The sequence below is a fragment of the Macrotis lagotis genome, chromosome 6 (genome assembly GCF_037893015.1).
Source record: "Macrotis lagotis isolate mMagLag1 chromosome 6, bilby.v1.9.chrom.fasta, whole genome shotgun sequence".
In the NCBI taxonomy this organism is placed as follows: Eukaryota; Metazoa; Chordata; class Mammalia; order Peramelemorphia; family Peramelidae; genus Macrotis; species Macrotis lagotis.
In genome coordinates, this window is record NC_133663.1 from 42,728,181 (window position 1) to 42,752,799 (window position 24,619).

The following is a 24,619-nucleotide window of genomic DNA, read 5'->3' on the forward strand; positions in this document are numbered from 1 at the left end:
AAAAACTCCCAGACTTAGAGTCACTCTACATATTTAGTGTGATCTTCTATTAGAAAGTAATTTTGAACATAAAAAACTGAAATATTAAAAATCACTCTAGAATGCCGCCTCTTGGCCAAGTTCCAGTGAACTGTGAACTATGGGATGGGAAACAATCTTAGTCAATTTACCCCTTGCTTTCTAAGTTGAGGGCCAAGAATTGTGAGGTTGGACACATATTTAATCTAGAATTACCCTATATTATCTCTGGTGAGATATTATATACTTGAAAAGCTCCATTGGGGGGGACCCACTATCTCTCAGGATACCCCATTCCACTTTGGGATCAACTGTAATTATAAAGAAATTTGTCCTTACATTTTTTTTTTTAGGTTTTTGTAGGGCACACAGGGTTAAGTGGCTTGCCCAAGGCCACACAGCTAGATAATTATTAAGTGTCTGAGACCGGATTTGAACCCAGGTACTCCTGACTCCAGGGCCGGTGCTTTATCCACTACGCCACCTAGCTGCCCTTTACATCAAGTTTTAATTAATTTCCCTGAAACCATCACCAACTTTTAATTTTGACTCTAGAACCAAATAGGACAAGTCTGATGACTTGATGTCCAGGCTTCTAAACCATTTTTCAGTTAGAGGCATCTAGGTGGCACATTAGAGGAAATGCTGAACCAGGAGCCTGAATTCATCTTTTGCCCCTATTGGTCATGAGGACATATTTCTCTGTTCTGTGGCTACCACTGCTTCAGTCTCTCTGATAACATGGTTGGGAGAAAAAGGGAATTGAACATTGTCTCTAGGATCATTTCTCTTCCCGTTATGCCCTCTGCTACAAGCAAAAGAGACTCTTTTTTCTTTTTTTTTGTTTCTTTTGTTTTATTTTTTCTCTTTTTTTAAAAAAAAAAAATAAACAATCATTTGGACCTCTTAAAATCCATCCTTTACCTCGCCCCCTCTCTGGAAGGAAGAAAGGAAAGGATAGAAGAAAAAAAAGAGGGGGAAGGAAGAAAGAAAAGTAAAGAAAAAGTGGAAAGCAAAAAGTAAGGAAGTAGTGAGAAAGGGAAACTGGAAGAGAGGAAAGGAAGCGAGACTACTTTCTTAATGTACATCTGAGCTTGAACATCATCAGACTGGTCCATAATTGAATGAGATTCATCTTGAAATTTCTTCTCCTACTTAGAACCCCCAGTGATATGGTTAGCTTATTTGGTGAGTTAGAGTTTCTTTCTGAACCTAATTAAGGAGGAGTTCACATCTGATAAATGGACTATAGAGTGTAAACAATCGTTTTAAATATTTAAAAATCCTCACTAAGTTGATTTTGATTGTTTGAGATGGGACTGTGAGTCTTCTCCTTGATGAGATTAATTGCTCTGTCTAGTCACAATGTTGATTTAAAAAAAAATCTAAATATAAAAACCACATTTTTTTCTCATTTAAATTATCTCATTAGATAAAATGGAGTAATGCATTAATTTGGGTTGGAAGATAGTTTAAATAAGAGTCATCTTGGATCTTAAATCAGGCTCCTATTTTCTTGAAAAGGAGCTTTTGTGATTGAGAAAATACATTGGTGAAAATATCCTTGGATATGTCTTCCTGCTTTGGTTTCCTGCTCTGTACACATTCCTCAATCTTAACTGCTGGATCACTAGCCTGTTCCAATCTGTCCTAATAATCATGGACATTTCTCTCTACCTTCCCTCTCTTGGTGATCTTGTCATTAATCAGCATCTCTGTACAGGTAACTCCTAAATCTATGCATCTAGCCCCAATCTCTTTCCTGAATTGCTGATCCTGATTATTAATTATCTGCTGAATTTGAGTCAGATAACCTGGATTCAAATCTTGGTCATGCCATTTACTTACTATCCCTATGATCTTGGGCAAATCACATCATTTCTCGAAGACTGTTTCCTTACCTGTGAAATGAGTTGGAATAGACAATTGAAAAGGTGCCTCCCAGTTCTAAGCCCTGTGACCTAATGAGAAGCCACAATCCACTACATGAATGCAAGTTACCTGTATCTTTTTGAGTATTCCATTTAGCTTAGACTCTGCTTATAGGGTTACAAAAAAGACTAAACACTATTGTAGTACAGCAGAGACAAGGTTATTACTTTCATTTTCCACATAGTAGGTACCTGGCTCATGGCAGGGTCATCAAATTTAGAGCTAGAGCTGGTTTGATATAGTCCAATTCCTTCCCTCCTCGTACAGTTGAGTTTAAGGTAGTACTTAGCAGAGCTAAGATTCAAATTCAGGTCCCCAGACTCCAAATCCTATGCTCTTTTCACAATCCCACTCTACGGGAGAAAAGATTTGAATAAATAAATATTTTTTGAATTGAATTGGAATGGGCTGTTCAATGGCACAGTGGAGCAGTAGCAGTAGCCCTGGAATATTAGGACCTGAGTCCTAATTGCCTAGCTGTGTGACCTTGGGCAAGTCATTTAACCTCATAGCCTTAAATAAATAAAATTTAAAAAACATGAGAAAGAATGAATTGAATTGGGGGCCGCTAGGTGGCGTAGTGGATAAAGCACCAGCCTTGGAGTCAGGAGTACCTGGGTTCAAATCCGGTCTCAGACACTTAATAATTACCTAGCTGTGTGGCCTTGGGCAAGCCACTTAACCCCATTTGCCTTGCAAAAACCTAAAAAAAAAAGAATGAATTGAATAGGAAGCTAGTCAATTAGTTGGACTATTTATGCTAAAACAATTTCCCCTGATTGATTATTTTTTAGATAAAAGTCATTATTTGTGTGTCCTAATAAATGTGAACATTAACTGGATATGGTGGCTTCTTGATGCACATTTGCCAACTCTACTACTAAGGGAAACTGAGGCCAGAGCATCACTTGAGAGTGGAAAATCTGAACAGCAGAATTAAATCAAGAGAGTTTGTACACTAATTTGGTACCAATGTGAGCTTTTAGAAGGGATGTGTGAGGTAGAATGCAAATGGAATGACCGGTCATTCCTCCTATGCTGATCATCTAGGGATTAAGGATTATGAATGGTCACATTCTAACCTGAGTGAGATAGAGACAGGGAGAACCATTTTTAAAAAAATGTACCTATTCCTCTTTTCCTTCTCCCACATCCTGGGAAATTTCAATCCTTCAAAGGCAGGGACAGTTTCAATATCATCTTTATAGTTCTGGCAAATATGTAGTAAATGTTTATTATTAGCAATTTTTTTTTTTTTTAGTTTAATGGTTTCTCCAAGTATTGTAAGTTCCTTGAGGGCAAGAAATGCTTTCATTTTGTCTTTGTAGCTCCCATCTAGCTCCCACAGTTCATTTCTCCTAGCAGACACTTAGGAAATGCCTGTTAAATTGAGTTGTGTCATTTATGAGCCTTTTCCCTCTGTGTAAAAATGAGTTCAATCGTTCTTGCTAGCTTGTGGATGAAGAAATAGGAAAGATAAAGGAATGGTTAGCTCCTCGAGTCACTAAAAGAAAATCTTTTCGACTCAGGCTGAATAATTCACTCATCTCCATGATTATCTCACATTATCTCAGTGGATGATGATTTTAATACTTCATAACACTAATTATAGCATTAGTGGTTTCATATTAATAAGATATCAGGTTTGTTATGCAGGGTGTCTAATACAGGGATGTAAAAAAATACCCATTTAAAGTCCTTGTAAACCAACAACGATTTTAAATACCAGAAGGGATTTCCTTATTGAAATAATGATTTGAGAGTTGGGGTTTTTTGAGATCTATTTGACTCTATTCTTCATGTTTATTTTTCATGAACGTCAACACTGTGCCATTAGTGAAACTGTTGTTTCATATTTTACATATGATTAAGCAAAGAACATGGAAAATTTCTCTCAGTTGTTTATCAACAGGGTGTACTTTGGTTAAATATCAAATACCTTCATGAGAAAGGGATTTCCTCCCCCTCCCCAACCTTATCACTGGGAAGATGGAACTCCAAACTTAGTACAGATCAAAAGGAAAAAAGTCTCAAGGGCTGGGATTTCAAAGACAATGAATTTTACAGAAAATCTTTTAATTTCCTTGTTTCTTAACACCCCCCCACACACACACACACTCCTACTCTAACCCAATCTTGCCCTCATGATGAAGCATGAAAATTGACACAAGGCAGTGGAAGGCCAAGGTCTGTAAGAAGTCAGTTGATGAAGATGATCATTTGACTGTGAGAGCTTGAGGCCAGTGTCCAGGAAGAAAATGACCAATTTCAGACTTTGATGGAAATTGTCTCAGTTGATAGAAGGGCATTCTGGGGTTTGTTTCTCTGAAGGGATTAGAGTTTTACTCAAATCTCAGGAAAATGTGAAAGCTGTGTGTGTGTGTGTGTGTGTGTGTGTGTGTGTGTGTGTGTGTGTGTGTGTAACTTACAAACACAAAAATACATAAATATTATATAATATTTATTTTAGAAAGGCAGCACTCTTACCTTAGAGTCAGATCTGGGTTTAAGTTTTACCTTTGATCAGTATTTATTGTAGAATCCTGGGGAAATCATTTAACTTCCCAGTGATTCCAGGTAACTTTTCTTTTCTTGTCTTTTCTTGTCTTTTCCTTCTCTTTTCTTTGAGGTTCTTGCAAGGCAGACTTGCCAAGGTTACACAGCTAGGTAATTATTGAGTGTCTAAGTCTGGATTTGAACTCAGGTCCTCCTGACTCCAGGACCAGTGCTCTATCCACTAAGCCACCTAGCTGCCCCAGGTAACTTTTAATACTATAAATAGTGTATTGTTGTATTGGTAGAGGAAATTTCCCATTGAGTGTTGCTTCTACCAATGTAATCAGAGATTGGTCTCTCTCTCTCTCTCTCTCAACACACACACACACACACACACAATTTGCACAATCAATAAGTGCTTAATGACTAACTATGAATGTAGTGTTCTTGTCACTCTTACAATGTTGTCTCTTACAAGGAGTAAGCAATGGAAATAGAATTTAAATCACAGAATCTTGGAATTTGAGTGAAGGAAGGAACTTTAGCAGTCATCTAGCCCCACCCATATAAGAAAGAATCATCTCCCTCTACCACCCCATCACACTATAAGAAAGCCTGATCTTCCCAAAGCTTCAATTGTTTTATTATATAAACATTTTATTTGTTTTCCAATTATATGCAATAGTAGTTTCTACCTATCATTTTTGGGTAACGCTTTGACTTTTACACATTTTCCTCCACCCTCCCTTCCCTCCTCTTTCCCCTCCCCCATAGAAGGCAGTCTGATAATCTTTACATTGTTTCCATAAAGCTTCAATTTTTAAAAATTGTCTTATGTAATGCTTTTTCCTATTTTTACCTGTTTTGATTCCCCCCCCCAACATGAGTATTATGTCTTTGTGTTTAATAAAGTTACACATGTAGATTGCTTTCTGTCAGGGGGAGGGGGAGGGGAGGAAGGGAGAAAAATCTAAAACTCAAAACTTTGCAAAAAAATGATTGTTGAAACCTACCGTTGTATGTAGTTGGAAAAGCTAATTAATCAATTAAAAAAAAAAGGAAGCCTGGTCTGTGACCTCTAGCCTGGGGTGTGATGTTCTCATTGCTGCACCATGTTTGGTGTAGCTAAGCCAGTCACAGGGGTTAAGGGTGCTGAATGGATTCTTCTCTTGCATCTCCCTCTCACTGAATCGAGACAAGAAGCTAGTTCCAAAGTGCACTGATACTATTGAAATCAGCAGTGGCTGATTTTTTGAGTAGAAATTAATACAAAAAACATCTAAGGGACAGAAAAATTATAAGATTATAGACTAAGAACAGGAAGGGGCCAGGTAATGGATAGAGTGCTAGGTAGGTCTAGAGAAAGAAAGACCTCAGGTCAAATCCAACTTCAGACATTTACTAGCTGTATGACCCTGGGCAAGACACTTTATTTTTACCTTAATGTCCTCAGCTGTAAAGTAGAAATAATAATAGTTCCCCCCCCCAAGTTATTGTGAGAATCAAATGAGATAATATTTGTGAAGTGGTTAGCACAGTGTTTGCCACATACGAGCAATGGATGTTTTCTCCCTTCCCCTTCATCTGGACATTTCAGTTCCTACAGATGAGGAAGCTGAGATTTAGAAAAGTTAAGTCATCTTGCTCAAAGTTACAGAAGTATTAAATGACAGAAAGGTGATTTGGACCTTTGTGTTGATTTTTCTATTATCTTATGATTCTATCATTTAAATTCTGGTGTTGACATTTTCCCATTCTCCCCAGGGGTCAGCTAATTTGTATCATATTCTCTCCCTAGACACCACTTCACACCCACACAATATAGAGTCTTTCCATAGGATTTATAATTAGCATTATATTAATCAATGATGATGGTGGCCTTCATTCTCGAAAATACCTTGATGTCAGGGAGGTGATGCTATGACAGACACATGAATTGAATTTGAGTGAGGGGGGCTGTGCTAAATCACCAGTCTCACTTTGCCCTCTAGAGTCATTTGGGTCCAGAATGACTGGAGATAGCCCTGAATCCAAGGCAATGAGAATTAAGTGACTGGCCCAAGGTCACACAGCTAGTAAGTGGCAAAATGCCTTCTCATTCATACTCCCATTGTCTTAACTCCAAGATCAGTGCTCTATCCACTGTGCCACCTAGCTCTCCAATAATGGAAAGAAATGACTTTTTTTTTAGGTTTTTGCAAGGCAACCAGGGTTAAGTGGCTTGCTCAAGGCCACACAGCTAGGTAATTATTAAGTGTCTGAGGCTGGATTTGAACCCAGGTACTCCTGACTCCAGGGCCGGTGCTCTAGTGACTGTGCCACCTAGCCGCCCCTTTGAGCTTATTTTCTAATGGAGAAAGACATTACATAATGGGAAGATAGAAGTGGAAGTTGGGGGGAAGGGTGGGGCATGTTTGGAAATGGCTGAGAAGTGATTTGGTGGTCAGGCAAGGTAAGTCAAATCAGAAGTCAATTAACCCAAGGGCAAAGGCTGAAGGATGGGCAAGGAAGGACAGTAGGAGGAGGAAGGCTAGAGAGAGTTACAGAGTACATGGCATGGTTTGGATATGGCTGCAAAGTGGGTCATTCACCGTAACCATGCAGAGCACAAATCTTCCAAATGCCTTCTCATTCTAGACAGAATCCATCACCAGCAGGCTGGCTTCTGAGTACTGAGGTCTCTGTCCAAGTAATCCCTTTACTTACAGCACTAGTTTTTCAAACAAATTCTGTTTAATTTTTCTACTATTTATTGCGTTCTCTTCTGACATTATATAAAGTTATAAAGAATTGGAAATACTTTTCAGCATATTATTTCATTTGAGCTTCACAATAAACCCATGGGGTTGTTCCTATAACTGTTTTTATTCCTATTTATCACATGAGGGAACTAGGGCTCAGAAAGGGCAAGTAATCTAACTAGAATCACCCAGTTCAGAAGTGGAAAGGAAGTAATAATAAAAAAATTCAAAAAATCTCTGAGATTAGAGAGCAAGCTTTATGGGCACAGATATGCAGAAAAGCAGTAGCTTCATAGTTAATTTCTCTCTGTCTGTCTGTCTGCCTGTCTCTCTCTCTCTCTCTCTCTCTCTCTCCACATTTAAAACCTCATGAAGGATACTAACAGTAGTATTGGTGGGTGTATTGGCAGAAATAGTTACCTGCTAGATATTAGAACAATTTTCCCCAAATCCCTTTATCAAGGTATGCCATCCTCCCATAAAGAACTTATTACTTGATTTTGAGCAAATCCCTAAACCACATTGGGACACAGTTTTCTCATCTAATAGAATTTTTTTTGCAAGGCAATGGAGTTAAATGACTTCCCAAGGTCTCAAGGTTAAGTAATTATTAAGTGTCTAAGATTGGATTTGAACTCAGGTCCTCCTGACTCAAAGACCAGTGCTTTATCCACTGTGCCACCTAAGCTGCCCCCTAGTAGAAATCTAATTGTGAGAGAATTTATGATCTCGAGGTCAGGAATTGAATTATTTCACTTTTGTCTTTCTCCCAGATGCTTGTCTCATAGGTCAAGGCACTAAAGTAAACACTTGTTGACTGGTTGATTGATATGTAAATAAAGAGGTTGGACTTAATGTCTTCCTTAGGCTCAGTCATCTCAGAGATTCTGTAATCATTTATAGATATCAACTCCTTTCAAATTCCTGTTTGATCTTTTTAATCATAGATCCTAAGAGACCCACATCAATGAGATTCATAGCCTTTCCAAGTCCTTTACTTTTAAATATAGTCTTCACATAAATATATATGTAGAGTGGGAGGTGGGGGGGGGTGAGGGTGGGGAGACAATTTTGGAAAGACAATTTAAAATGCACAACCATGAAAATTCCAAGGATTTTTACCCTGAGAAGCAATACTTCCCTATTCCTTTCACTTGAAGAATAACTCCTATGGGATTTGACTCTTGCTACTCCTATAGCTGTGAGCAAGTCACTTGAGCTCTGTGGGTCTCAGTTTCTTCTTCTGTCAAATAGGGGAAATAATTCCAGTAGCATCATATTTAAGGGTCATTGTATGACCAAATGAGACAATGTAAATGCTTCTTAAACCCCACAGTGTTATATACAGGGGTGCTGTTATTAGTAAAAGGGGCATGAAAAGCACAATGGTTAAGTTTATTATCCCATTAGTAAGGAGCAGAGTTGGATCCTCTAAGTCTAAATATAGCACTCCTTCCATTATAACATGCAGCTTCCAATTAAATGAGAAGATTCTTTTTTTATTATTATTATGGACCCCCAAGGGAACAATTTAAAATTTCAAAAGCTATTTTCAGAAAAAGACATGATGGAAGTATAGATGGAATTAGTCCTAGAAGGGTGATAAAGAGAAGAGAGGGAGAAGCTGAGCACATTCCATAATACTGAAGAAATTAGAGGAGGATCCCATTCTCTGTAGGCAACTATTGATGAGCATCACATGGAGCAAGAGGGCCTACTGAGGTTCATTCAGTAAAAGACTTGCATCCCATTTTTGGTGACTTTACCAGTCTAGTTTCTGACAAGGTTACAGTGGATATTCTGATTTCAGAGCATGTCAGAGCATTTATACAGCCCCCAACGTGAGCTCCAGCACTAATACAATTCTCATCTTTTACAAGTTTGAAGTTCGCCATATCAGACGTTGACTTCTGGACCTTTTGCCACCAAACACAAGTGATCTTTGAGATGAACCGATGCCACTCAGTACTTCAAAGCGTGCTGGACAGCTCCTCAGAACCAGTGATCAAAGCAAGCTGAGTAGCACCACCAGCAAGCGCCATGCTTCTCAAACTTCTAGAGGACACGACTGCATTAGCCAATTTCCTGGGAAATGGAGAGATCACTGGAGTGCTACTCTTTCCCCCTCATTTGTTGCTTTATATCTCTAATCACTAGATTTTATTTCAGAGTAAAATATAATAAGAGCAGAGGAGAGTACTCGAAAGAGTTCTGGACTTGCAATTGGAAGACCTGGGTTCAAATTTTGCCCTCGACACTCACTTAGGATCACGCAATCCTATAATTAAAGCCGGGAGGAAACTCAAAGGTTATCTAGCCCAATCCCTATTGTTCTGGTCTAATAGGACCTTGAATAAATCATTCAGTCTCTCTGATGCTCTTTAAGGCAATAAATTAAATAGGTGGAGTCTGATTCCTGTCGTGGAGGGAATTCACTCAGTCACTGAATTTGTGCTTACTTGATATATTGACACAAGATGTGATCATAATACTTGCATTCTCTGCCTCATAAATTGGATTGGAGAAGAGTTCTCTATAAATCTTCATGCATTATACAAATATGAGCCCCAAATCTCATTATTATTTTCCTTTGAAGATAAGATAGTTTCTAACATTTCATATACAAATGATCTCATTTGGCTTCTCAAAACTTTTTTTCTATAAATCAATCAATAAGCAAACATTTATTATTTCCTTGTTATGCATTAAGTACTTAGTTGGTCCTGGGACTACAAATATGAAAAATATCCAATAGTCCTCGTCTTTAAGGAACATTAAATTATCTCTAAATATTTGCACCTGCTTTCTAGAAGGCTTTCTCAAATTCACTTCTAAATATCAAAACAAACAGCAGGTTTGGAGGTTGATGTTACCCTCTGCAAAAATAAGAGAAATCAGTAATGACTCTCTGATATGAGACAATGTTCTGTATGTGATCAGTCATATGATTGTTGCATGTGTGTAGTTCAAGGAGAAGGGAAGGAAAAGTCAAAGAAGTAAGGAGGAGGTTTCTCTCCTTTCTCCTGCTATCATTTCCTCTCTCCCCTCCTTACCTCTTAGCCTCCATTTCTCCTTTTTCCTTCTTCTACTTCACTTGTCTCATTCATTCTCCTATCTCACACTCATTGCAGCTTTCTCTTTCCTTTTCATTCCCTCTTCCCTCTCAAATTTCTCCCCCCATTTTAGCCTTCTTTCCTCTCTCCATTTGTAATATTTCTTTGTTTTTGGAAGTTAAGCCACAGTTTAATTTTTCTACATCGGTATAGAATGAGGAAAAAGGACTATAAAAGAGACTGGAATAATTCAAGAATACTGATCAAAGGATCTGTCTCTAACATTTATTAGTCCTGTGACTGAGAACAAATAATTTTACCTCTATTAGGTTTAGTAGCTTCATCTGTAAAATGGGAATTAATAATTAATTGCTATTGAATGTCTTTGCACTCAAAGGGACCAATGATATCATGATGTTGAGGTCAAGATGCAGTGTGTGCAACTAATTGGTCCAATATGAACACAGAATAATGTGAAATAAGTTGGGAAAGATAAGTCCAAGCAGGAAAGAATGTAAGATTTATATTCATACATTGTACATGTATGCTGAGATCTGATATTTGAATCACATTATGTTACTGGGAACCAGGAATGTCTTTATGTGTGGAAAAAGAGGAACACTTTCATAGTAGAAAGGCATCAAGCTCGCCTGGTTGCTTAATTCTGAGTTTAATTCAACATTAGATGAGCAGTTGGGAGGTTAACTAACAAGTAATTGAGGAAATGTAGCCATAGAACAAAAATGCTAGAATCTGTCCATAAGTAAGAAAGCAGAATTGTGATTATTAGCCTGCCTTGTTTACTTCCCAATACACACGAAGACACACAAAAATAGAGGAAACCTGCAGACATGAACTAAGAATGATCAGTATTGGGAGGCATGTGGATTGCAGGTGAAAATTTTAGAGAAAGAGACTTTGGCTCTTGGAAGAGAGAGACCTTTTCTCTGGATCCCATTTCTGAATCATACTTTGTGCTTGTTGCCCCTCGCCCCCACTCCTCACTCTGCTCTATCGCAGATGCATGTCAACTCTAGGACCACTTGTTGAAATCTGACCTTCCCTTCAGGATCCAGTGCAAGATGGACCTCTTCTAAGAAACTTTCCTTGGTTCCACCAATCTGAAGTAAGCTGCTTCTTTGGAGTTTCCATAGGACTTTGTTCTATCTTTTGTATTGTATGGGAATCATCTCTTCCTTGTAACATTGTCCTTGTAACATTCTTCCTTGTAACTTGTACACCTGTCTGGTCTGCTTGATTCAGCTGTAAGCATTTTAAGGCTGGGTCCTGGCTCCTATTTAATTTTTATCTCCCACAGTGGCCAGTCCTTGCTAACTATTGGTCTTTAGTACTAAAAATAGTGCGAAGCAGTGGTTCAGTGGACCAGAGTGACATGCAGCTGACATGTAAAGACTGGTCTTGAGAATTCCTGTGCCATTCTTTAGACTCACCTAAAGGAACTACCTCAATTAAAAAATCAACTAGCTTCCTCATTTCTCCCGATATGGAGATGACACAGATCTTCCCACTTCCTTTTTGCCTCTTGCTGCTGAGTCTGCCCATGGTTGCTTAGTCCAGATCCTATTGCCTGGGAAACAAGCATACACACACCAGCTTCCATCTCCTTGCAAATAGCAGTAATTAAAAGCTCATGACCACAGAATTTCAAAAGCTTGAATCACAACCAGGGAACTCAGTGCCAATGCTGATCATCTCCTGGAGATACAGTAACAAAATCAGCAACAGACCCAAATGACCGGGCTGATGGCAGGTTGCCCGGAGGATGGGCGGAGGAGACCTCAGGTAAAACCAGGAAGAGGGCTAGAGGAGACACCTCTAGATCACTTGCAGGTGATCTGAAGCTGTACTCTGGGAGGAGTACAATTGGTATGAGGAGGTTCAGGGTGGTGACCAATGTGAAGTTTGGTGTTGACTGCCACTTCCTTACTATGTGGAACAGAGGCAATTCTGTCAATATCTATTGCCCACTGTGGGCAGGGAATGCTGCTTCCAGTCCCCCAGTCTCTTGACTTTAGGGTTACTCTTCTGTCTTTAATCTTTCTCACCCTTGAATCCAGTCTTTGGCTAGATCTTCTACCTTCTACTTTCACAATCTCATCTATATTCCTTTCTCTTTATTCACTTGGCCACCATTCTAGCTCAGATTTAAATCACCTTTCAGATGAATCATTCCAACAGCTTTCTAATTGATCTCCCTGTCTTGATTCTCTCCCTACTCCAACCCGTCCTTCTTACATTTGCCAAAATGATTGTCTTAAAGCATAATTCTGCCCACTTCACTCCCATGTTCAATGGACTATTATTGCCTCTGGGATAAAATATAAATTCCTCTGTTTGACTTGTAAAGTCCTTTATAATTCAAACCTAGACTATCTTTCATACTATTCTCCTTCACTCATATGATGTCCCAGCCAAACTGGTCTATTGCCTATTCCTTATATATGACATCCTATCCCCCATTTCCATATCTTTGCCTGTAACTAGCTCATTCCTAGACATAGAAAGTGTTCTTCCTTGTAATGGAATAACTTTTAATTTAATTTATATATTTTGGATAGACTTACCTTTCTGTGTTATTCTTCTTCCTCAGCAGAATATATGCTCTTTGAGGACCGCAAATTATTTTTTATTTTTAGATCTTTAGCAAATATTACATAGTAGATAATTAATGCTTGTAGGATTGTTGATTTGAATTCATTGATGTATATCTACCTATTTAAGAATCTATTGTCTCCTTCAATAGAACTAAACTATTAGAGGTATATTAGAGGGCAGGTATCTGTTTACTTTTGTCTTTGTAGTTTCAAAGTTTAGTACAAGAACTCAATCAGCAAATACCGATTGATCCATTGATCAATTGTATTAGAAATGACCAACCCTCAGGGAGAAGTAAAATGGAGAGCTCTGGGTTCCACTATTTCCTGGAAAGGTCCATGGTCTCAACTTCTCCGGATCAAAGAGGATGATAGAAAAAATACTCAAAGCATACTTTTCTTAGGGTAGCTATTTGATTTTTCAGACCCCCACCATAAGGAACATAATTCTCATATTCGTCATGCCATTTTCACATGGAAGATGGTGCCTTAAAAAATTAATTCAGCCAAGCCCAGAGAGACAGGTGTTATTAACCCCATTTAACAGATGAGGAAACAGAGACAAAGAACAGTTAACTGCCTTGTCTAAAGCCGAACAGAATGTCTGGGGTAAAGCTAGGATTAGGTGAGATTTCCTGACAATCAGTCTGTGGTCTGTCTCTTAGGCCTCAGAACTACCTCTGTTTTCACTAAAGAGTCACCTGAGAAAATTAGTACATTAATAGTCTCATCTGGAGAGGAAATTAGCAACTTAAGGAGGTTAGGAGAAAGGAGCATGATCCTCAGCTTGACTTTTTTTATATCCAGAATGTTGAAGGAGTGAGGAGGGTGGGAATCTGTTTCAGAAAAAATATGCAAGAGGCCAGAAGGCTGCTGTGGCCTGGACACTGGACTAGAGTCTGGAAGGGCTGGGCTCCTACTCTCTCTAAGATACTAACCATGAGACTCTGGGGACAGTTACTCTCTCTGCCTTAGTGGTTTCACCTATAAAGGAACACTGGACTCAATACACTTTAAGATCCATTCTGATTCTATATGTATGATCTTCAATGAAAAAGATGAAAAAAATTTTAAAAAGAAGATAGAACCACATTAATAGCAGCTAAAATAAGATGGGCTAAAGTTTGCAAAATGAGATGGTCCGTTGGATAATGGACTCCACATTGGAGTCAAGATGACTTGCATTCAAATCCAGCCTCAGACACTAAGTAGAAGTGTCTGCTTCAGTTTCTGTATCTGTGCATTGGGGGTATGGAGAGCATTTGTCTCCCAGGATTGTTGTGAAGATGAAGTGAGATAATATTTATAAAGAGCATTGCAGTCTCTGTTTTCTTTCTTTCTTTCTTTCTTTCTTTCTTTCTTTCTTTCTTTCTTTCTTTCTTTCTTTCTTTCTTTCTTTCTTTCTTTCTTTCTTTCTTTCTTTTTTCCTTCCTTCCTTCCTTCTTTCCTTCCTTCCTTCCTTCCTTTCTTTCTCCTTTTTTCTCTCTTGTTCACCCTCTATCTTTGTCCCTCTGAGTGTATGAGAATTAATGAGTTCTAATTCTGCAAAGACTGAATGTAGCCAGACTTTAAAGAGCTTTAAACAAATGGAGGCATTGTATTTTATGAGAAGTAGGGAGCTTCTAAAACTTCCCAACTAAAGGAATGATGTAGTCCTAAGAATAATGATTAAAAATACCCATTTGGACATTCTCTCAGTTTCCATTTCTTTGCCACCACAAACAGAGCTGCTATGCATATTTTTGTACAGGTGATGTTTTTAACCCTTTTTCATAATCTCTTCAGGGTACAGACCCAGTAGTGGTATTGCTGGATCAAAGGGGATGCACATTTTTGTTGCCCTTTGGGCATAATTCTAAATTGCCCTCCAGAAAGGTTGAATGAGTTCACAGCTCCACCAACAATGTAATAGTGTCCCAGATTTCCCATATCCCTTCTAACATTGATTATTGTCCTTTCTAGTCATATTGGCCAGTCTGAGAGGTGTGAAGTGGTACCTCAGAAGTGCTTTAATTTGCATTTCTCTAATAATTAGTGATTTAGAGCAATGTTTCATATGATTATGGATTGGGGAATGGCTTAACAAATGTGGTATATGTGTGTGTGTGTGTGTGTGTGTTTGTGTATGTTTGTGTGTGTGATAGAACACTGTTGTTCTATTAGAAACCAGGAGGGATGGGAATTCAGGGAAGCCTGGAAGGATTTGCATGAACTGATTCAGCTGAGTGAGATGAGCAGAACCAGATGAATATTGTACACCCTAACAGCAACATGGGAGTAATGATCAACCTTAATGGACTTGCTCATACCAACAGGGCAACAATCAGGCACAATTTTGGGATATCTGCGATGGAGAATGCCATCTGTATCCTGAGAAGAATTGTGGAGTTTGAACAAAGACCAAAGACTATTATCTTTAATTAAAATAAAACCATCATCTTATTTTGTAATTTTTCTATCTCCTATACTTTATTTTTCTTTCTTAAGGATATGATTGCTCTCTCATCACATTCAACTTAGATCAATGTACACCATGGAAACAATGTAAAGACTAACAGACTGCCTTCTTTGTGGGGTGGGGTGGAGGGAAGCAAGATTGGGGGAAATTGTAAAACTCTAAATATAACCTTTATAAAATTAAAAAAAAATTTATAAAAGAATATCAGTTTGGAGAGGCATGGTACTATAAGCAGGGAGACAAATTATAAGTTGTGACAATAGTTCTTAAGTAAGTAAATAATGTAGTCCCAAGTACAATGATTAAGAATATCAATTTGGAAGGGGAAAGTACTGTATGCGGGGGATACCAATTATAAGTTGTGACAATAGTTCCGATGAGAACCTCTCCTAGGATAGTAGAGAGAAGGAGATGTATGTGGGAGATGGTAAGCCCATAGGATTTGGCAACTAATTAAATATGGAGGCAGGAGCAGGGAGAAGAGAGTTTAACGCAAATAAACCCTCTTATTAAATAAAAGTTGTACTTATATGACATATAGTAAGCTATCCAACTTTCAAATGTAGTATAAACTAGGGAAATATGTCCAAATGGTCTTTAAAACTTTTATCATCCTCAGATAAGATCAGCAACATCCATGGGCATTTCATCAATTTGAGTTGAATAGTACTGTTCAATATCTCTGAGAATACGGATGTCATCATTCTTTACAAAATTAATTGCCACACCCTTTCGACCATATCGACCGGATCGACCAATTCTATGTATGTATAATTCTCTGTTATTTGGTAAGTCATAGTTAATGATAAGAGAGACTTGAGGAACATCTAATCCTCTGGCCCAGACATCTGTGGAAATGAGTATTTGGCTTGCACCAGATCTAAACTCTTTCATGACAGACTCTCTCTCTCTCTTTTTGGAGCATGTCTCCATGCATTGATGAAACAGTGAAGTTGGCTTCTCTCATTTTTTCAGTCAGCCAGTCTACCTTCCTCTTGGTATTACAAAAGATGACTGCTTGAGTGATGGTCAAGGTATCATAAAGATCACACAAAGTGTCAAATTTCCATTCTTCCCTTTCCACTGCCACAAAAAACTGTTTGATTCCTTCGAGAGTCAACTCATCACGTTTTACCAAGATGCGAATTGGATCAGTCATGAATTTATTGGTCATTTCTAAAATCTCATGAGGCAATGTTGGCGCTGATCAAAACCACCCGAGTAGCTGGAGGCAGGTATCTGTACACATGGTAAATTTGTTCCTTGAACCCTTTATTAAGCATTTCATCAGCTTCATCCAAAACCAACATCTTGATAGCACGGGTTCTTAAACTTCTTCGACACCCGACCTGGTGTACCAGCAACAACATGCCGCCCATAATCCAGTTTTCTGATATCTTCACCAACATACGTCCCCCCCATACAGGCATGACATTGGACATTCATGTAATCGCCAAGAGCAAGAAGACCCTTTGGAATTTGTACTGCTAATGCCCTGGTCGGGGCTAAGATCAAAGCTTGGGTTTCTCGAACCTGAATATCCAAACACCGAAGAACTGAAATGCTCAATGTTGCTGTTTTGCCTGTACCAGACTGTGCGCAATGACATCTCTTCCTTTAGTAATTGGTTTGATAGCACGCTGTTGGATAGCCGATGGTTTTTCAGAGCCATAAGCATAGATGCCCCGCAGCAGGTCCTCCCGCGAACCCATCGTGTGGAAGGTGGAGGTCACGTCCACCTCCTCGCTGGTCTCGAATTCCACTTTGGTCACGTCTTCCTCCTTTAGCAGCCTCCTCCGCGCGGAGCCCGAGGTCACCATCGTGCCTGTGGCGGCCACACTGCCCGGGGAGCCCGAGACTGCCCACGCGCGGCCGCCCGAGCCCCAGAGAGAAGCCGCAATCCTTATTTTCAAGGAATTTATTACATTCTATTGGGAATATGATCATCATTCATTTTATTTCCTCGAAAACAGTCACCCAACCTCTCAGAATTCCAGGAAATCCCAAGACTGTGATACAGATACTGATCTTTATCAGTGGAGGGGATTTCTCATTGGGAACTTGGTGTCAAAATTTGCCTGGGATTCCTTCCTCCCCCCACCCCAAAAGAGCCAACAAGCCAAACTCCAAACAGATCTCTTAGAATCTTAAGGAAGCCTCCATATTGTGACTTTTGACTAGATTCTATCTCATTGATTTCTTTTATTACTCTTTTATTACTAATTGTTGCTTCTATCTCAGCTCTTCCTCTTGGTGAGAATAAGGACTGTCTTCAGGGTCCAGTTTTGTCTGGCTATCCCTGCCTGATTTGACAACTGGTTACCACTACTTTGCTTTCTTAAAACTCTCCCTGGAATTTCTTTTCTTAAATATTCTGACTTCATATTCCAAGATCCCTCAGAATGAACTTCAGCTAGTCCATCCATCCAAGGTATGACTTCAGTTCCAAAAACTGAGATCTTCTAATTGATAATAAACCTTGAATTTTAAATCATAGTAGGGTCAGACCACCTTGATACTTTTGTACTCCTGAGATTACATGGTCTGATAAGTGTGGCCACTTTCTCTATCAGTACAGAGACTGACCTATCTACATCTTCTCATCCTATGTGTTTCTCATCTATATCTTTTAATAACCCCCCCCCCCCAAAGAGAAGTGCAAAATGTATCAGGAACCTTTCTTCCTCTGGAACTTTTAATATTCCATCAGAACTTAGACTAATTCTCCCTCTTGCCACATGACAACCCACCTCCTTTTTCTGGTCTACAGAATCTCTTTATGTTCCACAGTGCAATGGAAAGAGCACTGACTCTGAAATCAGAGAACCTGGATTCAAATCCAAGCACAGATATTCCCTTGCCTCTGTGACCTTGGGTAAGTCACTGAATCACTTTAGGCCCCAGTTCAAATCCTCCGTTTGACACTTACTTGTGTTGTATCTTTGGGAAAATTATTCAAGTTCACTAGACCTCAGTTTACCAACTTGTAAATTAAGGGGCTAGAGTAGATGACCATTGGGGTCCTAGCTTGATCTAGATCTATGAGCCTATATTTGTTCAAAGGAAATCACACTAGACATAGGACCTGTGGTACAAAGACTAGGGCAGGGAAATTCAAATTCTTGGTGGGGTTCTCCTGATTGTGCTTAGTTGACTGTCTCTTAATGCAGTTTCATAACAGTCCCCAAGGCTTCAGTCAAAAAGGCCAGCATTTCTCCTTTGTTCTTTCTTTCTTTTCTTTGCTAATAAAAGATATATATTTAGGAAGCAAAAATCCTGAGGCAACATTTGTCACATTTGTTCCTCCCCTTCTCCACCAACAGCTTATAATTTTGCTAAACAGTGCCACTTTTCACTTTCAAAAAGCTTTAGCCAATAGGGCTCAGGTAACCTTCCATTGGCTAAACCTTACCCACCCTGCTGACCTGGGGGGTCACTCTCATCATGTCATTTCTCCCAGAATACCAATAGTAATGGAGTGGGCAGTGACTCGAAGGTATTCCTGCCTTTTGTCTACTCTGCCTTGAAATACCGTCCACTTTCTTTCTCATCTTTATATCAAGTCAGGGAAATGGTCCCCTCTCAATGGGCCTGAAGGCAGTGGAGGTTGTGGCAACCTATTATTAGGACTTTTCTCTTTTCGTAATTGTTCTGCAATTTGTACCTGGAGAAGCCTTGCAGCCTACAATGCCCACACAGGATGTGGGGAGAGGAGATAGTGATCTGATACCCAGATGTGGCCAGATGCCCAGTGGAGGAGCTGGCCAGTGTCTTCAAATGGTAGAAGGACAAAAGGATGCCTATGTATCTGGAGCAATCTTCTTCCTTCTCTTTCCTTGTTGGGATAATATATATATATATATATATATATATATATATATATATGTATATATACATATATATATATATACAGATATATTAGATTTTGAATATAGTTTTTCCCCTCATTTGATTCAGGATTCAGATTTATATTAAAATAAAAGAAGGAAGGATGGAAGGAGGAAGGGAAGAAGGAAGGAAGGAAGAAAAGAAAAAGGAAAAAAGAAAGAGAAATGAAGGAAGGAAGAGAAGGAAGGAGGAAGGAAGGATGGAAAGAAGGAAGAGATGGGGAAGAAATAACAAAAGAAAATCAAAAGAAGACAAAGAATCAATAAGATATATTAGTCAAAAGTCATTTATTAAGTGACAAATATGTTGTTAGACTCTGGAAATAGGAAGGAAGTGAGAGAAGATAATAAGGAAATTGAGGCAGAGAGGCAGTAAAGTGTTGGACCTGATATCAAAAAGACTTGAGTTTAAATCCTTCCTTAGACACTTCCTTCCCGGGTGATCCTGGGCAAGACACAACTGCTCTCAGCCTCCATCTATAAAATCAGTACAAAAATACCATCTACCACCCAGGGTTGTTGGCAGGGTCAAATGAGACTATATAAGGGAAGGGTTTTTTTTTTTTTTTGCAAGCCTGAGGGACAATGGGTGAAGAATGTAGGAACTTTATCATATACTGTCACTTTGTCACTTAAGCTTAATTCTATTTTTGTTATTATTGTTACAAGGGAAGGTCCAATGATAGGAGACTCACCAGGAAACAAGTGTACTTTGTCTCCCCCCCCCCCCCCCCAAATCTCAACAACCCCTGAAAGACATTTTTTTGCAAGGCAAATGGGGTTAAGTGGCTTTCCCATGGCCACACAGCTAGGTAATTATTAAGTGTCTGAGACTGGATTTGAACTCAAGTTCTCCTGACTCCAGGGCCGGTGCTTTATCCACTGCGCCACCTAGCTGCCCCAAGACATTTTTTTTTTTAATGAGAAGAAATGTATCTGGGTAAAACCAGCCACAGCAGATATACCAGAAGTTCTATGAGAAAACTGACATGAAAATGAATTTCTTCTTTATTTTTCCCTTTTTTTGAAGGCCCCTCCAATACAATTTCCTGCCTTACTCTCTCTCTCTCCCTTATCTCTTTATCTTGTATTTAAGCCTCAAGTTAGACAATATTAATTAAATTAATAAAGAAACAAAATAGATAACAATTAATTAATTTTATCTAAAATAGACAAAATGAATTAAATTAGATGATAATTAGGCCTGGTAAGGTGGTGTGGACCCAGTGGCTGTTCAGTAAGCAGGATTCGACAAGGGTTGGATGTTTTCAGATGATTTTGTTTTCTCTTTTGGGGAGATAATGTGGCACAGTGGAAAGCGCTACTGTGGAGCTGGTTTTGAATCCTGGTTCTTCCATTTCCTACCTATGTGAGCCTCAGCAGCTCATTTGGACTCTCTGGGGCTCAGTTTCCTCATTTGTGAAATGAGGAGAATGGACTAAGTGTGCTGTAACTTTCCTTCTTTGGCAAAATCTTATTTCCATTGGATCCAGGCCATGGAGCCCTCCCTGGAGGTTTACCTTCAGGTTTGAGATTATACCTTTCATGGTCTAAGGTGCACATGGCTGGAGAGGGATCATAGGATCATGAATTAGCCTCAGGTCTTAGAAGAGTCATCAAGCTTCTGCAGAGCCAGTCCTTAGAATACCCCCCTCTTAATTGCAGGTTTTCACCAGAGATACCCCAAGGTTCCTGAACGGTTCTCAGAGCCCGCATTGATTTTAGTCATTCACCTATGAATGAGATGTTACATGATCTGGGGGAGAGTCCAAATTGTTTTCCCCAGGTGTGGAAGGTGGGTGAGGATTCCAGCTTCCTCTGCACCTGCCTAGAGCAGGCACGTTGGGATACATGCTGGTACTGAAGGAGGGAAAGAAAGAGAAAGGACTAATTTGGGAAACACATCTTATTGAATGGTAGCATTGGAAGCAATCTTCCTGGTCTGTGCTCTGGCACCACCCCTAGAAGAAGGGGGAGCTCCCTTAGGTGAAGGGGCTGGGCCATTTTTATTTTTGAATCCCCAGTCCCTAGAATACTACCCTCCACAAATAGGCATTTAGTGAATATTCTCATTAAGGAAGGGTGGAAATGATAGATTTCATTGGACTTATATACACTGTTGTGACTTTGCATTCTCACTCATCTCATCTCAAGGAAATATGCCATGATTTGGGAATGGGAGAAAGACTAAAAGAGGCTCCTTTTACACCTGATAGTCCAAGAAATTAAGTCTCTTGATTCTCATTTGTGCTCATCATGCCACTGGAAATATAAGGGGAGGTTGTAAACATCTCCCTCTCTGCAATGAATTACCAACCTTCTTGTTTCTCCAAAAATTGCTCTGGCTGCTGTTGATGATAATGATGGTGATGCTTGTGATAATGATGATGATGATGATGATGATGATGGTGGTGGTGGTGGTGGTGGTGAATGTACTGACAGACATTGCTTTGACCCTATGGGCCAGATACTACACTAAATGCAGAGTATGAAGAAAGGGAACAGAAACATTAACCTTGCCCTCACAGAGCTCATATTCTGACAGCAGAAGACAGCATGAAAACAACTATGTACATACAAAATTTATAAAGTACAAAAAGGGAGAGGACTAGGGTGGAGGAGGCACAATGTGGCTTATAAAGGTCTCCTGCAGAAATCTGGAATAATGGTTTAAAAGTAGGGCTTAAGTTTTTAAAGGACACTACAAATATTCTCTCATTTTATCTTTAAAACAACCCCATAAGGTCTCATTTTACAGATGGGGAAGCTGAGGCTTCATGTGGTAAAGTGACTGGGATCATCCACTTATAGGACTTCACTTTTGGAAACCTAATTTATGGAATTCTCTCATTAGATACCCTGTGAGTCAGATGATATGATTACTCCCATTTTACACAAGAGATAAATGGAGGGCTAAAGTGAGCTGTGTTAAGTATTGCATAACATATTTATGTTGGAGAATGTATTTGAGCCAGGTTCTTCTCAACTCCGTTCATTCATTTTGTTTTTTGATTTTTGCAAGGCAATGAGGTTAACTGACTTGCCCAAGGTCACACAGCTAGGTCATTATTAAGTGTCTGAGGTCGGATTTGAACTCAGGTCCTCCTGACTCCAGGGCTGGTGCTCTGTCCACTGTACCACTTAGCTATCCCTAGTCTATTCATTCATGCATATTCTTATTTTTTAAATCCTCTGCTTGTGGTTATGCTCTCTAGTCAATAGAAGAAACCAAAGGAATCCAAGTTGCTATTTCAAAATGTCCTATGCTAAAAGCCGGCTATCCAGGGAAAGAAATGAATATAGCAATGAAGGAGCCCACATTTTAAAAGTAAAACCTGAAAATATAAATATGCTGAAGTGTTCAGAAAGCCTCACTCCCTAAATCCTTCATCAATCAGAAAAGAGTGATCTCGAGTCATATTGAAAGGCAAGTTCTACCTGGGGTCACATTCACATCTAAAAGAGACTAAAAGGGGAAGTTGGTGCTAGCTGCCTCCTTTGCACTGACCCCAGCTGGCTTTCTTTGCTTTCTCTATTTTCTTTTCTTTTTTTTTTTTTAAGACTTTTGCAAGGCAGTGGAGTTAAGTGGCTTGTCCAAGGCCACACAGCTAGGTAATTATTAAGTGTCTGAGGCTGGATTTGAACCCAGGTACTCCTGACTCCAGGGCCGGTGCTCTATCCATTGCACCACCTAGCCACCCCTACTTTATTTTCCTGATGCAGAACCCAGGGACTACTGGCCACCACTAACCTTCAGCAAATGCACACCAACCATGAGACTAGAAGACTATATTGCCAAAGCAAAGCAGAGTCTATAATGCAATATTTCAAGGAGCCTCACAATTCTCTCATAATTCCAGGCAAATATTCCTTATTCAACCAATCTCCAAGTGGGGCTAGGAGCCCTGGCTAGTGTGACTTTGTAGATATCTGCCTTGAATCTTTTTTTCTAGACCAGAGGCTCTTAAGTTTTTTAGTTTCAGAATGTCTTTATACTCAATAGTTTTAAAAACTATTAAGGATCTGAATTTGTTTGAGTTTTATCTAACATCTATTGTATTAAAATTAAAACATGTTAGTAATTTTTTATTTTTGAAAAGTTTATTATTTTATTTTAAAATATATACTATATATTTATAATTTGTAATATTAGTGTATTATAAGATATCTAATATGCATAATTTAATTATAATTATAATAAAATAAGCATTTTCATAGCATAGTATAATAAAAAGATGATTGCACATGAAATTGTAAATCTACTATGTAAAACTGCATAGTTTCCCCTCCCATATCACTCCAACAACCTAGTGATGCTCTCACTCCCAAAGAACCTTGCCCTATAACAAACAACTCTACTTAAGTAAAATTTTTTAAAAGGTCATTGATCAGGCCTCATTCTTCAATTTGAGTTCGCCACTTCTCACCACCATGAGTCCTTTGAAACACTTTGGCTATATTAAAATGATTTTGATTTAATGGATCACCCCAAAAATAGACCCCCAGATCACACTTTGACAATCCCTGATGTAGATTCTCTGGGTCTCTCAGTTTCTTAGGGGCTGCAAGGCCAACCTGCTGAAGCCCTTGGGGAGGAGGACAGCTGAAGCATGACCCAGCTGCAGGGTGGAGGCTACACCATAGACCCATCTGTTGTTTACTGGAGCCGAGGATACTGACTTGGAGCCCAGGAAGGAGCGTCTGTCCCATGTATTGTGCTGTTTTGGAAGACTTCACACGTCCTGCCCCTCACCGCCCCTTCTCTTCTGTCTAGTTTCTCTTTCCCTGGACTTCTTCCCATGGAAGCCAATGTTTGCCGTACAAATGCCAGAGCATCCTTGACTGATGCTCCACGTTCATATCCTGCCAACAGCCCAGCTGCCGAAGTCACAGGGAGAGTAAATAACCAGCATCATGTGTCCCCAGATTTCCATCACTGGTGCTGCCATCGGAGCCGGTGCCAACAGGAAAGTCGTTCTGTTGGAATCTTCGCTTTGGCTCCTCAGTCTTATCTCCAAACACACGTCCAATCACACATGCGTGCAAGCTGTAACAAACAGATAGATTCACACAAACATATATACACAATAGCCTTTTCTGACGCTCGTACTTCTAGCCAACTGTGGTTATTGGATTGTTTCCTTAATGAGGCTTCAAAAAAGCACTTGGGAGCCAGGGGAGTGAATTTAAGTGAGATCCTGATAAAAATAGCCGAGAGTCCAGCAGCTGCTGTCCCTAGACAGCCAAACAAGTGTCCCAAGCTGCTGTACATTTCAAGGATCTAATTTCTGTAAAAAGTGTCACTGGGTGAGAATGAGGAGAATTTCAATGGATCAAGAGAAGATTCTAGAAGGCTAAAAACTGATATCTATATAGTATGCCATATCTTCTGTGAGTTTCACAACATCCCTGTGAGTTG

The 24,619-nt window shown here is 39.3% G+C and overlaps 1 pseudogene; it reads right to left on the reverse strand.

Moving 5' to 3' along the window:
* Positions 1–15,888: 15,888 nt before the first annotated feature.
* LOC141491625 (eukaryotic initiation factor 4A-III-like) lies at positions 15,889–17,133 on the reverse strand (annotated as a pseudogene).
* Positions 17,134–24,619: the final 7,486 nt, after the last annotated feature.